Below are 13,113 nucleotides of genomic sequence, written 5' to 3'. Positions count from 1 at the left end.
ATGGAGAGCTGTGAGAATTTTGTTTCTCCCAATGGTATATACTTCAAATAAATCTCTTAATCTCTGAACCCAGAATCAACTAAGCAGATCATGTTGTCCCAGGAGGAAAAAACCTAAGGTTTTGGGTAATAGCAAGAACATTTTTCCCAACTTGTCTGTCACTGAATGTCTTGCAACTCAAGTCCCAATTCTATGTTGCCTTGTTCCTATTGTTGTCCTGTCCTGTCAGGTGGAAACAAGCTCATAGCCGCCTCTCCAGTGAATTTACAGAGAACGTAAATTGCGTAGGAGGAGATAGTTCATTTTTCTCCAGTAGAGGAGGTGATGTATTCGTTTCAGGTGCCTTTGGTCTGGCAGCACAACTCCTCACCACTAAGTTATCAGAGCTCTATGTAGTCTTTATTCCAACAATTTCTCTTGCAAGAACTATGTCTTGTCTTCTGGTTGTATTTCTGTAATTTAATACAATTCCCTTTGCTTCTGTAATTGGCGAAATCCCTAAATCAGTAACTGTTTTGCAATTGTACCCATAGTGCAGAGATTCTGGTGACGTACTGTTAAGAATCTGTACTGCAATCCCAAAGGCATGCAGTTTCAGTCCACCAGCTGCTCTGCTGGAGAAGGATGGGCAATCTCCTCCCCTACAATTTACTTCCTCTGAAAGCCTGCTGGAGGGTAAGCTATGGGTCAATTTCAACTCCACCTCCACAGTACATATCAACAATAATTCAAAGTTCTTTGCCTCTGTATTTGGTGAAATCACCAAGGCAGTCACTAGTTTACCATCTTGGACTTTGGCTTCTCTTCTGAGAAGGTCCATTTACCTTCCTGAGAATTGAGTTCTTCATTTAAAAAGAATGTCATTGCAGTTCCAATCATAATTTATATTGTATCCTGGATTCCATGAGCCCTTCTTTCCTGGAGCTTATTCTAGATTTAGTTTCTTTATAATAAAACCAAAACCCATCATTGCTATTGAACTCAGTTTAACTGATTAGCTCATAGTGACCCTCCATTAGGGTTTCTGGTCTATAAATCTCTATGGGAATAAATTGTCAATTTTTCTCCTGCACTGCAGTTAAGACATTCAAGTTAATGACCTTGCAGTTAGAAACATGAAAGGGAATGCTATACGTTACCAGAGCTCCTTCTTTAGAATATGAAGAAAGCAAATTTTCTGAGAACTTCTGGATGTTGGTATCTTTCTTTAGCTCTCTCACTTAATTGGTAACTTGTCAGTGGAGAGAAATGAAGACCAAAATAATTCTGTCAGATTTTTTAAAGGTTTTTTTTTAAAATCAACAATACTGATAATTACATTGAAGGCAGTCTATTGTAATGGGCTGAGAGGAGGGATCCTTGTGGCTCCTTCTCTGGAAAATCTTAATAGATTCTCATTCTTTTAATTATCCTTAAAATCACTAGAGATGAATCTGTTTCCTCCTATCCATATAAATATTGTGTTCTTGTGAGTTAAGAATTTGTTGCTGCCTATGAATCCTAGAGAAAAATATTTCTAGACATTCTTTGAAAATTAAGCATATAGTAGATTTCTTGTACTAGGGATATTGTAGCTGTTGTTAGCGGGATCTTAGCTGAAAGCAGAGAATACCAGAGGAATGTCTATCTGTGTTTCATTGACTATGCAAAGGCATTTGACTGTGTGGATCATAACAAACTGTGGCTGACTCTGAGAAGAATGGGATTCCCAGAACACTTGATCGTGCTAATGCGAAACCTATTCTTGGACCAGGAGGCAGGCATCAGAACAGAGCAAGGGAACCCTGCATGGTTCAAAATTGGGAAGGACGTACGCCAGGGATGCATCCTGTCTCCATACCTTTTCAACCAATATGCAGAACAGATTATCCGGGAGGCTCGGTTCTATGAAGAGAAATGCGAGGTCAAGATTGGTGGATGATTTATCAACAATCTGCGTTATGCAGATGACACAACCCTGCTTGCTGAAACTGAAGGGGACCTGAAGCACCTGCTTCAGAGGGTCAAGGACTACAGCCTACAATATGGATTGAGGCCCAATGTCAAGAAGACAAAGATTCTCACCACTGGACCAATTGGCAGCATCAGGATGGATGGTGAAGAGATTGAGATTGTTCACAGCCTTAGTTTGCTCAGCTCCACAGTCAACACTCTTGGCACCAGTAGCCAGGAAATTAAAAGGTGCATTGCCATGGGAAAGTCTGCTGTTAGGGACCTCTCCAAAGTGCTGAAGAGCAGTGGTGTCTCTCTGGAGACTAAGCTGAGTTTGATACAGGCCATGGTCTTCACAATCACTTGTTATGCATCAGAGGGTTGGACAATGACCAAGGAGGATAGAAGGAGAATTGATGCCTTTGAGCTGTGGTGATGGAGAAGAGTATTGAGAATACCATGGACTGCTAGAAAAACAAACAGATTCATCCTAGAAAGAGTTGAACCAGGTGGCTCCTTGGAGGCAAGGATTCTTTTATTTTTTTTTTAATTGGGAAAAACATATTGGGGGTACAAGGAGGTGAGGGTTGGGGGCAGGAGGCAAGGATTCTGAGGCTCTGTCTAACGTACTTTGGACATGTTGTGAGGAGAGACCAGTCATTGGAGAAGGACATCATGCTTGGGACGGTGGAGGGACGGCACAGGAGGGGAAGGCCCTCTATGAGGTGGATTGGTTCAGTGATTGGGATAATCGGGATTGGAGTGTCAGAGACAGTGCGATTGGCACAGGACAGAGCAGAGTTTAGGGCTGTTGTACATGTAGTCACTATGAGTCGCAAGCGACTCAATGGCACATAACAACAACAACAACAACAGATTTCTTGTTTCTTTCTAGATTTCTTTTTTTTAGTACATTTTGGGTCTTATGTATTGGATCAACATAACTTAGGTATTTTAAATTCTTTTTAATCTCCTTGTTATTTCACTCTATTCAAAATAATTTCTTTTTTAATTTAAATTTCTTTTTATTTTTTTTATGGAAAATCAATTTTCTTTGAAAATGTTCAACCAAATTATAATTAAAAGCAAAAGAAAACCCCAAGAACCTCAAACCCAACAAAAAACCAAACCATCCCCCAAAAAAGACCCAAACAAACAATTCAATTAAAAAAACAAAAAACAAACCAATGACCCCCAAAGCCAATAAACCAGGAAAAGAAACCCAAACAAGAGTATTTGGATGTGCCTTGGGGTAAGCTAAACATGTAATAGGGTCTATAAAATCAGAAGGAGTTCTGGTGGCATTGTGGCTAAGGCACTTGACCACTAACCAAAAGGCCAGCAATTCAAACCCACAGCTTCCCCATGGGGGAAAAAGATGAAGCAGTTTGAGCCCTTGAAAACTTATGAGGCATTTACTTTCTATCCTATAGGGTTACTGTAAATCAGGTTGTACTATAGCAATGGTTTTGGATTTTGTTATAAAATATGTGTGTAGCAAACGAAATCAAGAAAGAAATAAAACATAAAAGAATGACCTTCAGATCATTACAGGACCATTCCTGAGATGAATGGTGAAGGAAAATGCTTGGAGACAGTCGTGTTACTTGGAGTCATGTGGGAGGCATCCCATTGGTGAGATCAAAGCAGCAGCTGCGTGTAGATACCAGATATTGTTATATATTGAGATTTCTTTTTGCAAGTATTTTCCTACCTGTTGCTTATTGTCTATTTTTCTTTTATATTGGCTTGCTTACAAAATTTGTATGCATTGTGCTTCATCCATTTTCATTGTGTTTCACACATTTCCTCATTCACCCATTGTCTAATATGATAATTTGCATACATTGTGAGGGGGAAGCTGGTCCCTGGCTGCACTACACACCAGCAATACTGAAGATACTTACAAACTTCAGAAGTGAGGGGCAGCTTTCAGGAAAGATTCCTGCAGGGCTGCACTGAAGAACAGAATTCGAATCACTTTAGGAAAGACAAGATTTCCCACTCCACAGGACCAGGGAGGACTCTTAGTACAGTGAGTTGCCTTCCTCCATAAAAAGAACAAATTGAGTCTGTAAAGAATCAATAATAACATAAACATAAATAATTCTAAACAACCTACTTAGACACAATAGAAGCATACCAAGAAAAATTTGACATAATATCAAGAAATCATTAGGCAGTTTCAAACATTGTGAAAAATAAATTGCACCCCCTCCTAAAAAAGTAAAGCATATTGAATACCCAGATAATATCCCAGAGATATGGAGGCAGAAGCAATATACTGATGCAGAGTCATATGAACAGGTACCAAAGAAGGTACAAAGGGTGGAAGAAAGAATGGAAGCCATAAATAAAGTGAATACGCAATAAGCTATGGTGATGAAGGAGGAAGTTGAAGCTGCTTTGCAGGAATTGGTAAAAAATAAGGCCCTAGGAATTAATGAAATATCAGTTGACATATTTTAACCAACAGATGCAGCCCTGGTTGGACATGCTCACCAGGTTCTGCCAATCTGGAGGACAACTACCTGGCCAACTGACTGGAAAAGATCTATATTATTCTCATTACCAAAAAAAAAAAGGTGATTATCAATAATAATCAATAGTATTGAACAGTATCACTAATGCACACACAAGAAAAATCCTGCAGAGGATCATCTAAAAATGTCTAGAATGGTACCAGAAATACAAGCCAGGTTTTGGGGAGGGCATTGCACTAGTGATGTTATCGCCAATGTAAGAAGGATCTTGGCTGAAAGCCAAGAGCACCGGAAGAATCTGTGTCTCATAGACTTTGCAAAGACATTTGACAGTGTGGATCGCCAAAAAATGTGGCTGACCTTGAAAAGAATAGGAATCCCAGAACATCTGATCGTGCTCATGTAAAACCTAACTTGGACCAAGAAGCACTTGTCAGAACAGAGCAAGGAAATACTACATGGTTCAAAATTAGAAAATGAGTGCATCAGAGGTGTCCTGTCTCTATATCTTTTCAGTCAGTATGTAGAACACATCATTTGGAAGGCTGGACTTTATAAGGAAGAATGACTTCAAGATTGGAGGAAGAATCGTCAAAAATTTGCATTATGCAGATGACACAACCTTGCTTGCTGAAACTGATGAGGACCTGAAGCATATGCCACAGAGGGTCATCTGCAATATGGATTGAAGCTCAACATCCAAAAAATGAAGATTCTTACCACTGGGTCAATTGGTAACATCATGATAGATGGGAGAAGAGATTGAGATTGTTAACAATTTCAGTTTGTTTGGTTCCACAATCAACATTCTTGGCAGGCAGCAACAGTCAGGAAATAAAAAAATTAATTACATTAGGAAAATCTGCTGTCAGCAACCTCTCCAGAGTGCTGAAAAGCAATGATGTCAGTCTAGAGACTAGGGTGCACTGATTCAGGTCATGATCTTTGCAATTACTTGTCATGCATCAGAGAACTAGACAACAACCAAAGATAAAAGAAGAATAATTGATGCCTTTGAGTTGTGGTGCTGGAGAAGAGTACTGAATATACCATGGACTATAAGAGAGCTAATTAATTTGTCCTGGAGAGGATGAAAACAAGCTACTTCTTGGAAACAAGGATTGTGAGGCTCCATCTCACACATGTTTGGCATGTTGCCAGGAGACACAAATTCTTAGAGAAGAATATCATGTTTGGAAGGGGAGAGTGACAAAAAAGGAGAAGACGAGTCTGGATAATATGGATTGACACAGCAATTGGGGTAATGAGAGTGATTGTGTCATTGACTATGAGATCAGCTCAGGATAGAGCTTGGTTCAGAGCTACAGTGCATAGGGTCACTATAAGTCACAGTAAACTCAACAACATATAACAGCAACACTCTAGAGAGAGGGATCCAGCAGAAATGTATCAACATGAAGGAACATGAACAACTATGGAAGAAGGTAGAAGAAGGAACGAAGACTTGAAAGTACATATAAGGAGGTGGTTGCTGTTAAGTGCTATCAACTCATAGATGACTCGTAGTGATTCTAGGAAGGAAATATTTGAACACTTGTATAACTTTCATCATTTCTCCAAGTTCATGGAGTTTTTGGAGGCAAGCTATTTTGGAAGTGGATACCATTCCTGCTTCCAAGCCTGTTTTAATCGGCGAGCTCCACCAAACCCTTTCCACCATGGGTAACCATTATCACATTTAACACATCAGTGTCACAGTGTTTAGCATCACAGCAACCACAAGATTACCTCTGTACAACAAATGAACAGACCAGTACTATATCAATTAGAAGAATGTTTGACAAAAAAAAATAAAACCAGGCCTGAGGGTCACAGGTTAAAATCACTCACCTTTAAGCTTGGTAGCCTCAATTTCTATCCATGAGGCCAACGGAGCTCTCGCGTTGTTGTTGTTGTTGTTGTTGTTAAGTGCCATCGAGTTGTAGACGACTCAATACAATAGAAGAATTTTAAAAAATCATCACAAGATGTAAAGAGTACTGGAAATAAATGAAATGCATGAAGATGCAATCCAGACTATCAAAATGAAAATGTTTGAAGCTTCCAACATGCTGGAGAGACAAAAATAAAACAGAACAGAAGAGACAGAACAAAGACTCTGTGATCTGGAAGACAAGAACCTCAATGGAAACATATTGGGGGGGGGGGGCAAAAAAACAGAGAAGACAAAAGGAAAATGAAGGAAACATTAGAATCATGTGAGATAATATTAAAAGGAACAACATGCATATGATCAGAATTCCAGAAAAGGAAAAGCACTGAGAAAATTGTGGAAGAAGTATAGAAGAAAACTCCCTGGGTATTTTGAAGAATGAGGAACTCCACATTCAAGAAGTTCAGTGAACCCCTAACAGACTACACCTCAAAAGGAAAACATCAAGATATAAAATGGCAAAATTCTTCAGACTCAAAGATAAAGATCTAATTCTAAAGCAGCACAAGAAAAATGAAGAGTACCTAAAGAGGATGAACAAATAGATTAAGGTCAGATTTCTCAGCAGAAACCTTGAGAGCAAGAAGACAATGGATGGCATGTACAGAAAGAAGGCTGAAAAAAAAACAGCAAACAAACAAACAATTGTCAGCCAATGATTGTTACCCAGTAAAGATGTCCACCAAATATGAAGGAGAAATTAGGTCATTTGCAGAAAAATAGCAACTTAAGGAATTTGTGGAAACAAGCCCAACTGTACAGGAAATTCTAATGAAAGTCCTTCACAAAGAGACACAAATGGAAAGTGGATAAACCATAGTAACCATAAACAACCAGGGCAGGAATCCCAGCAAAATGGAATTGATAAAACCTGACATGTTGATATTCATTGGTGGATCAAATGTACCAGTAAACAGAAAAAAAAGTACCAGAATGGATTAAAAAGACCAAAGCCCATCAATGTTTCCTACAAGAGACACATCCAAGAATGAGCAAAAAGATAGACTAAAAATGAGAGACTAGAGGGGAGCTCTGAGGGCCTAGTGGCAAGAAGCTGCACTGTAGTCCCAGAGGTGTGCGGTTCAAATCCACCAGATGCTCTGCTGGAGAAGGAGGGACAATCTCCTCCTGTACCAGTCAGATCTAATAAAATAAAATAAAATTTAAAAAAAAATCAAAGACTGGGAAAAATATACCAAGAAATGACATCCCCAAAAAGCAGTAATGGCAAATTATTAAATGGACTGATAAAATGGACTTCAGGATGAAAGCTACAAAAAAATAAGGAAGATTAAATAATACACAATTATTAAAGAATGACAAAATAGATCAAGAAAACATAACATTGGTCAACATCAACACCAAATGATAGACCTGAAAAATACATTAAACAACAATTAACAGACCTGAAGAAAGATAATAAACAGCACCATAATAGTGGTAAGAGCCTTCAACACACCATTCTCACCAAAGGATAGGTCAACAATTCAAACAGTAATAATTAAGTCTTGATTTGAACCAGATAATCAGACTATTTCAACTGTTGTTTCCTACCTGATATACTGACATTCGTAACTGTCTAGTCACTTATTTAGGGAGCACTCATTGCATGGTCCATAGAGAGTTGTGTTGCTAACCCAAAGGCATCATCTCTCTGGCGATTTGAATTCACCAGCAGCATCATGGGAGAAAGATGAACAATTTACATGACTCCTCTCGTACAATTTACCTGGCCTCTAAACACCCACTAGTGTTGAGGACTCTCCTTCATAGGGTCGCTATGAGTCGCTTGTGACTGGACGGCACTTAACAACAACAACAAAACCCACTGGAGGGTCATCTAAGATTCTGTTCTGATTGCCATGAAAATTATTTTTTAGGGAATAATTTATTTGAAATTTGGCAAGTAATAATTTCTTTCTTCATGTTTTCATAAAGCACAGTGTAATTTTGGCATCATGTAGTCAATAAGAGAACCAAGTAGGACGAACTCCAAACCGTTCAAGTCTAATAAAAGCCAGCCATCTAAATTAATGCTCAGATAGAGTAGGAGATAGCTGATTCTGGTTAGTCATTTAAGCAACCCCCAGTTCTGGTTCAAAATCTGATCTATTTGGGATTTATGGCTAACTAATGATGATGTTCTGAGAAAATCAAAAGTCATTTGTTTATTTATTCATTTGGTTAGTTGGTTTGTTGGTTGAGTTTTCCACTGGAGGGTCAGCTATGAATCAGTTCCATTTTGACAGCAATAATTTCTAATAATTTGACGGCTGGAATTATCATAGCCTTCAAATTTTAACATATTAATATTTAGCATAAATGTATGCTCTATGCAGAAAGGTGACTGATACTCATGCAGATTTTCTCTAGGCTTATTGGAAATGAGAATTTAAGAAGGAACTAAGCACTTGGCTCTGAGTTACAGCTTCTGCTGCTTTCAACCACTGCATAACTCATGTAGTCAACCTTGTGTGTAGGGTGTTTTTCTAATCATAGCACTATATTATAGGCACTGCTATGCCCTCATCTCTCACTCCCTAGGTGGTGTGTCTATACAATTTTACATGTGTGACAGATCACTCAAAGTTTAGGAATGATGAAAAGTACTTACATTCTAGAAACACACACACACACACACACACACACGCTGTCCTGCAATCCCAAAGGCATGTAGTTCCAATCCACCAGATCCTCCATGGAAGAATGGACAGTCTCCTCCCATGTGATTTACTGCCTCTGAAAATGCACCGGAGGTTCAGCTCAGTTGGTTCTGACTTGATGGCACATAACAACAACAATATTTTTGAAAGGGAGTTCTGGTGGCTTCTTGTTGTTGTTGTTGATTGCCTTTGAGTCAAGCACAACTCATAACGGCCCTATGAACAAAAGGCCTGGTGGCTTAGTGGTAAAGAATTGTGCTGTCAGTCCAAAGGTGTGTGGTTTGAATCCACCAGCTGCTCAAAAAAAATAGGAAATCTTCTCCTAAGCAATTTACTGCCTCTGAAAACCCAGTGGAGGGGCAACTATAATTCAGTTGAAACTTGAAAACACACATATCCTTAAAAGATATTGGACATGCTACAAGAGGGTTTTTTCTCCAAAGAATACAACCAATTCAAGCCTTTCTTACCTCTCTCTGTGTCCTTCATGTTTATGCTATTTCCAAATCCATGTTAATGTTGATGAAAAGTTGGGGGGGGGCGGAGTTTAAGGGGATTGCATTATGCTAGTTTAACAGATTCTTCCAATTTCCCTCACCAGCCATCCATCAAACTGTATAACTCCATGATTAAGCTCCCCTCCCCCTGCATATCTTCATCCCTCTGCTTCCACCCTGCCCCCTCTTTGGATCCTTACACTAATTCTACAATAATGGTTTTATACAATATTTGTCCTTGTGAGACTCAGTCCACTCGGTATAATGCTCTCCAGTCCCTCCAAAGTTAGGTAATAATTTGCAAATCATTGCTCCTGCATGCTGTGTAGTATTCCATTGTAAAATGCAAAGTTTTTTTGAGGTTTTTGTAATTTTAATGAAAGCTTACAGAGTTGGATTTTCATTCATTCATTCATTCATTCATTGCTGCACATTTTCCTCCCTACGCCTCCCAGTTCTCTTTAAAAAAGATATTAATTTTTTGTTCCACAATTTCTTCCTACCACCCACACTCTTCTCCTAGTGCACTTTGCAGTGTGCCTCTTATTCTGGACTGTTGTCACATAATGTTTAATCATATGTACCTTTTAAATGGTTCTTTCTTTCATCTGTTCCAATGAAAATGCAAAGTTTTACATCTTCCAACCTTCAACCTATGAGCCTCACCTTTCATAACCAAAATTGTACAACAGGGTATATTTCAAAAGAGGAAGAGAAGACTACTTTATTAAAAAGAGCTCATCACATTGAAAAACAAGGAACTCATGCAATATTATGCAAAATGGGTGACCTTGGAGGACATTATGCTGAGTGAAGTATCTCAGTCACAAAAGGACAAATACTGTATGGTGCCACTGTTGTAAAACAGGACTGACATTGGGGTTGGGGGGAGACTGAGAAAGATAGGTTCAATAATGTATACTGCATTGAAACAGATGAGGTGAAAAAACTGTTTAAAGGGGATATGTGATTAGGTATTTTTGTCATGACAGGAGTCGAGAGCAAAGGCTGAATAGTGGAGTGGACCTGGGGGGAGGGATTGTAAAACAATGAAAGAATTTTTCTTTTACTTTTACAAGAGGGTAATGTACTGGGAGGAGTGTGGTTGGGAGGGGAGAAAAGTGCAACAATGAATGAATGGAAATCCAAAGTCTCTGTAAATTTTCACTGAAATTAATAATAAATTTTTTTAAATAGCTTATCATGTTAAAAAGTTTTGGAGGTTTTTTGCATTATTAATAATAGAATTCAAAGGAAATATGTTGACAAATTATAATAAAAGACAAAGTATTTGCACATATTGGTTTTTATTGTCTTCTCTGCACTTTCTACTTCAAATCTGAAAGCCCAGAGTGTGCATACAGGCAACTAAACCCTGACTGACTTCTTCTTCTTGGGACTTTTCCCAGGGCTGCAGTACATCAGCATCCTCACCTCCATTCTTCTCACCTACATCATCACCTTCACTGGTAACATCATCCTGATCCTCCTGATACAGGTGGAGTGGACTCTTGACTCCAAATCCCCATGTGCATATTGCTCAGCCATCTCTCTCCGACTTTGGCCTTAATTTCCACCACAGTATCAAAAATAGTCATCAGTGTTTTCCTCTGGGAAGAAAAACACCTCAAAAACTGGCTGTGGATCCCAGATGTTCTTTGACCTTGGAGGTGGTGAGTGTCTTTTTTTGACTCACGTGTCTTAATGACTGTCTGCAACCTCATGATGTACCCAGTTATCATGCACTCTAGATCTGTTTGCAGATGACCCTAGTGTCCTGGAGGTGGAGGCGCCTTGAATTTTCACACCAATACCACCTATACCATGCATTTTTCCTCTTGTGGCTCCAGAGAAATCCACCATTTCATCTGGGAGAAGTCTGCTGTGCTGAAGCTCTCTTGTGAAGATATATCCTTGTATGAGACAATGGTATCTATTGTCTGTGTTTTATTTGCTCTTCTTCCCTTGGGACCCATCATAGCATCCTACATGCTCATCTTCCTCACAGTCCTTCAGATAAATTTGTCAGAAGGTAGGAAGAAAGTTTTGTACACCTACTTCTCTAACCTGGCTGTGGTGAGCCTCTAATATGGACCAGCCGTGAACATCTACATGATTCCTCACACCTGTCCACTTCAGAGCAAGATGAAATACTTTCTATGATTGATACCGTCTTCACTCCTATGCTTAACCCTCTAATTTCTAATCTGAGGAACAAAGAAGTACTCACTGCTCTGAGTAAAGTAACGGACAGATTCATTTTGCGGTAGAAATCAGTAACTTCTCACAGGTATAGTCTGACTGCTTCCCAATGATAGCATCTAAGAGACAAATTATCTCCTGAGGTAAATTCTAAGAAGCCCTGATGGTGCTCTGGCAAGGTATTCAGCTGCTAACCAAAAGGACGGAAATTCAAACAATTCCATAGAAGAAAAATGAAACGATATTTTGCCAAAAAGATTTACAGCCTTGGAAAATTTAAGACAGGGATAATTCTGCTCTGTCCTATAGAGATTATTACAAGTCAAAATCAACTTGATCACAGTTGATGTGGAAAGGTGTCCCCTTAACCCTGACTGATAATTAGCATAACTAATCTGGTAAAGGATACCTGCCAGCTATGGGACTTGATATATTGAATTTTTCTGTGACTATTGAGAAATTGTACTTGACCTTGAAGATCATTTTCAGACTTAAAATTTCTCACAATACTATTCTAAAATTTAAAGGGGCTATTTAAGCTTCAGTTTATGGTTCATCTATTAAAAATGGATTTATATATGCCTTTGTATTTGTGAGAATTGAGACTTTACCTCAGCCATTATTAAGCTGTCCTGGGCTTTTTGGAGAAAGTTTGATCCCCCTAAAAATGTCTGAGTCCAAATTATTGTTTTCTCAAAAGGAAAACAAAGGACTTACATACTTTTTAGCCATTATATACTGAGAATTTGTAACATATAATCTTTTATATATACACTTCACCGGGTCCTCCAAGAGACCCTAGGCCCAGCCTATGGTTTTTATAGAATCTGTCTCAATCTAATGAACAGTGTCTTATGAGAAAGATGTGATACGGGAAAGTAGCAAGGAGCTGAAGGGGATTGCTGATAGACTTGCTGGTCACAGTTTTACGCTGTCTCTCTACAAATAAAGTAAGTCTCCAATCAAAGACTAACCGATTAACAACTTCTGGTTATTCTTTGTTTTTAGCAATATCTGTCTATATTAACAATGGTATCTATCAGTGGTCCTACATTCTCTTAGGAATCCATCTTATATTCTGGCAATTTCTTGTTGAGGTACTCATGCAAGTCCATCTTCAGAAATGGTAAATAACTTCAGAAATGTTCCTTTAAATTCTTCAGAACTGTTACTGTATGTGTTCTTGTTGCTGTTGTGTATCATGAAGTCAGAATTGACCCAAAGTTGACCCTCTCCAATGGGTTTTCACAAGTAGTTAATCATATGGGAAAAGACGGCCCATTCTTCTCCCATGCTTTATAAGTAAATCAATATAAAATAAAAATTTATTTTTAAAAATGTTATTACAAAGACAGAAGAGAATGGAAAAAACCAAATTGTCC

At 38.6% G+C, this 13,113-nt stretch overlaps 1 pseudogene; it reads left to right on the top strand.

Moving 5' to 3' along the window:
- LOC102851028 lies at window positions 1-11,799 on the top strand (annotated as a pseudogene).
- The last annotated feature ends 1,314 nt before the right edge of the window (window positions 11,800-13,113 follow it).

Source organism: Elephantulus edwardii, unplaced genomic scaffold (genome assembly GCF_000299155.1).
Source record: "Elephantulus edwardii isolate Elephantulus edwardi_28Jun2011 unplaced genomic scaffold, EleEdw1.0 scaffold00133, whole genome shotgun sequence".
NCBI classification, from domain to species: Eukaryota; Metazoa; Chordata; class Mammalia; order Macroscelidea; family Macroscelididae; genus Elephantulus; species Elephantulus edwardii.
This window is presented reverse-complemented; position numbering and strand designations above follow the sequence as displayed.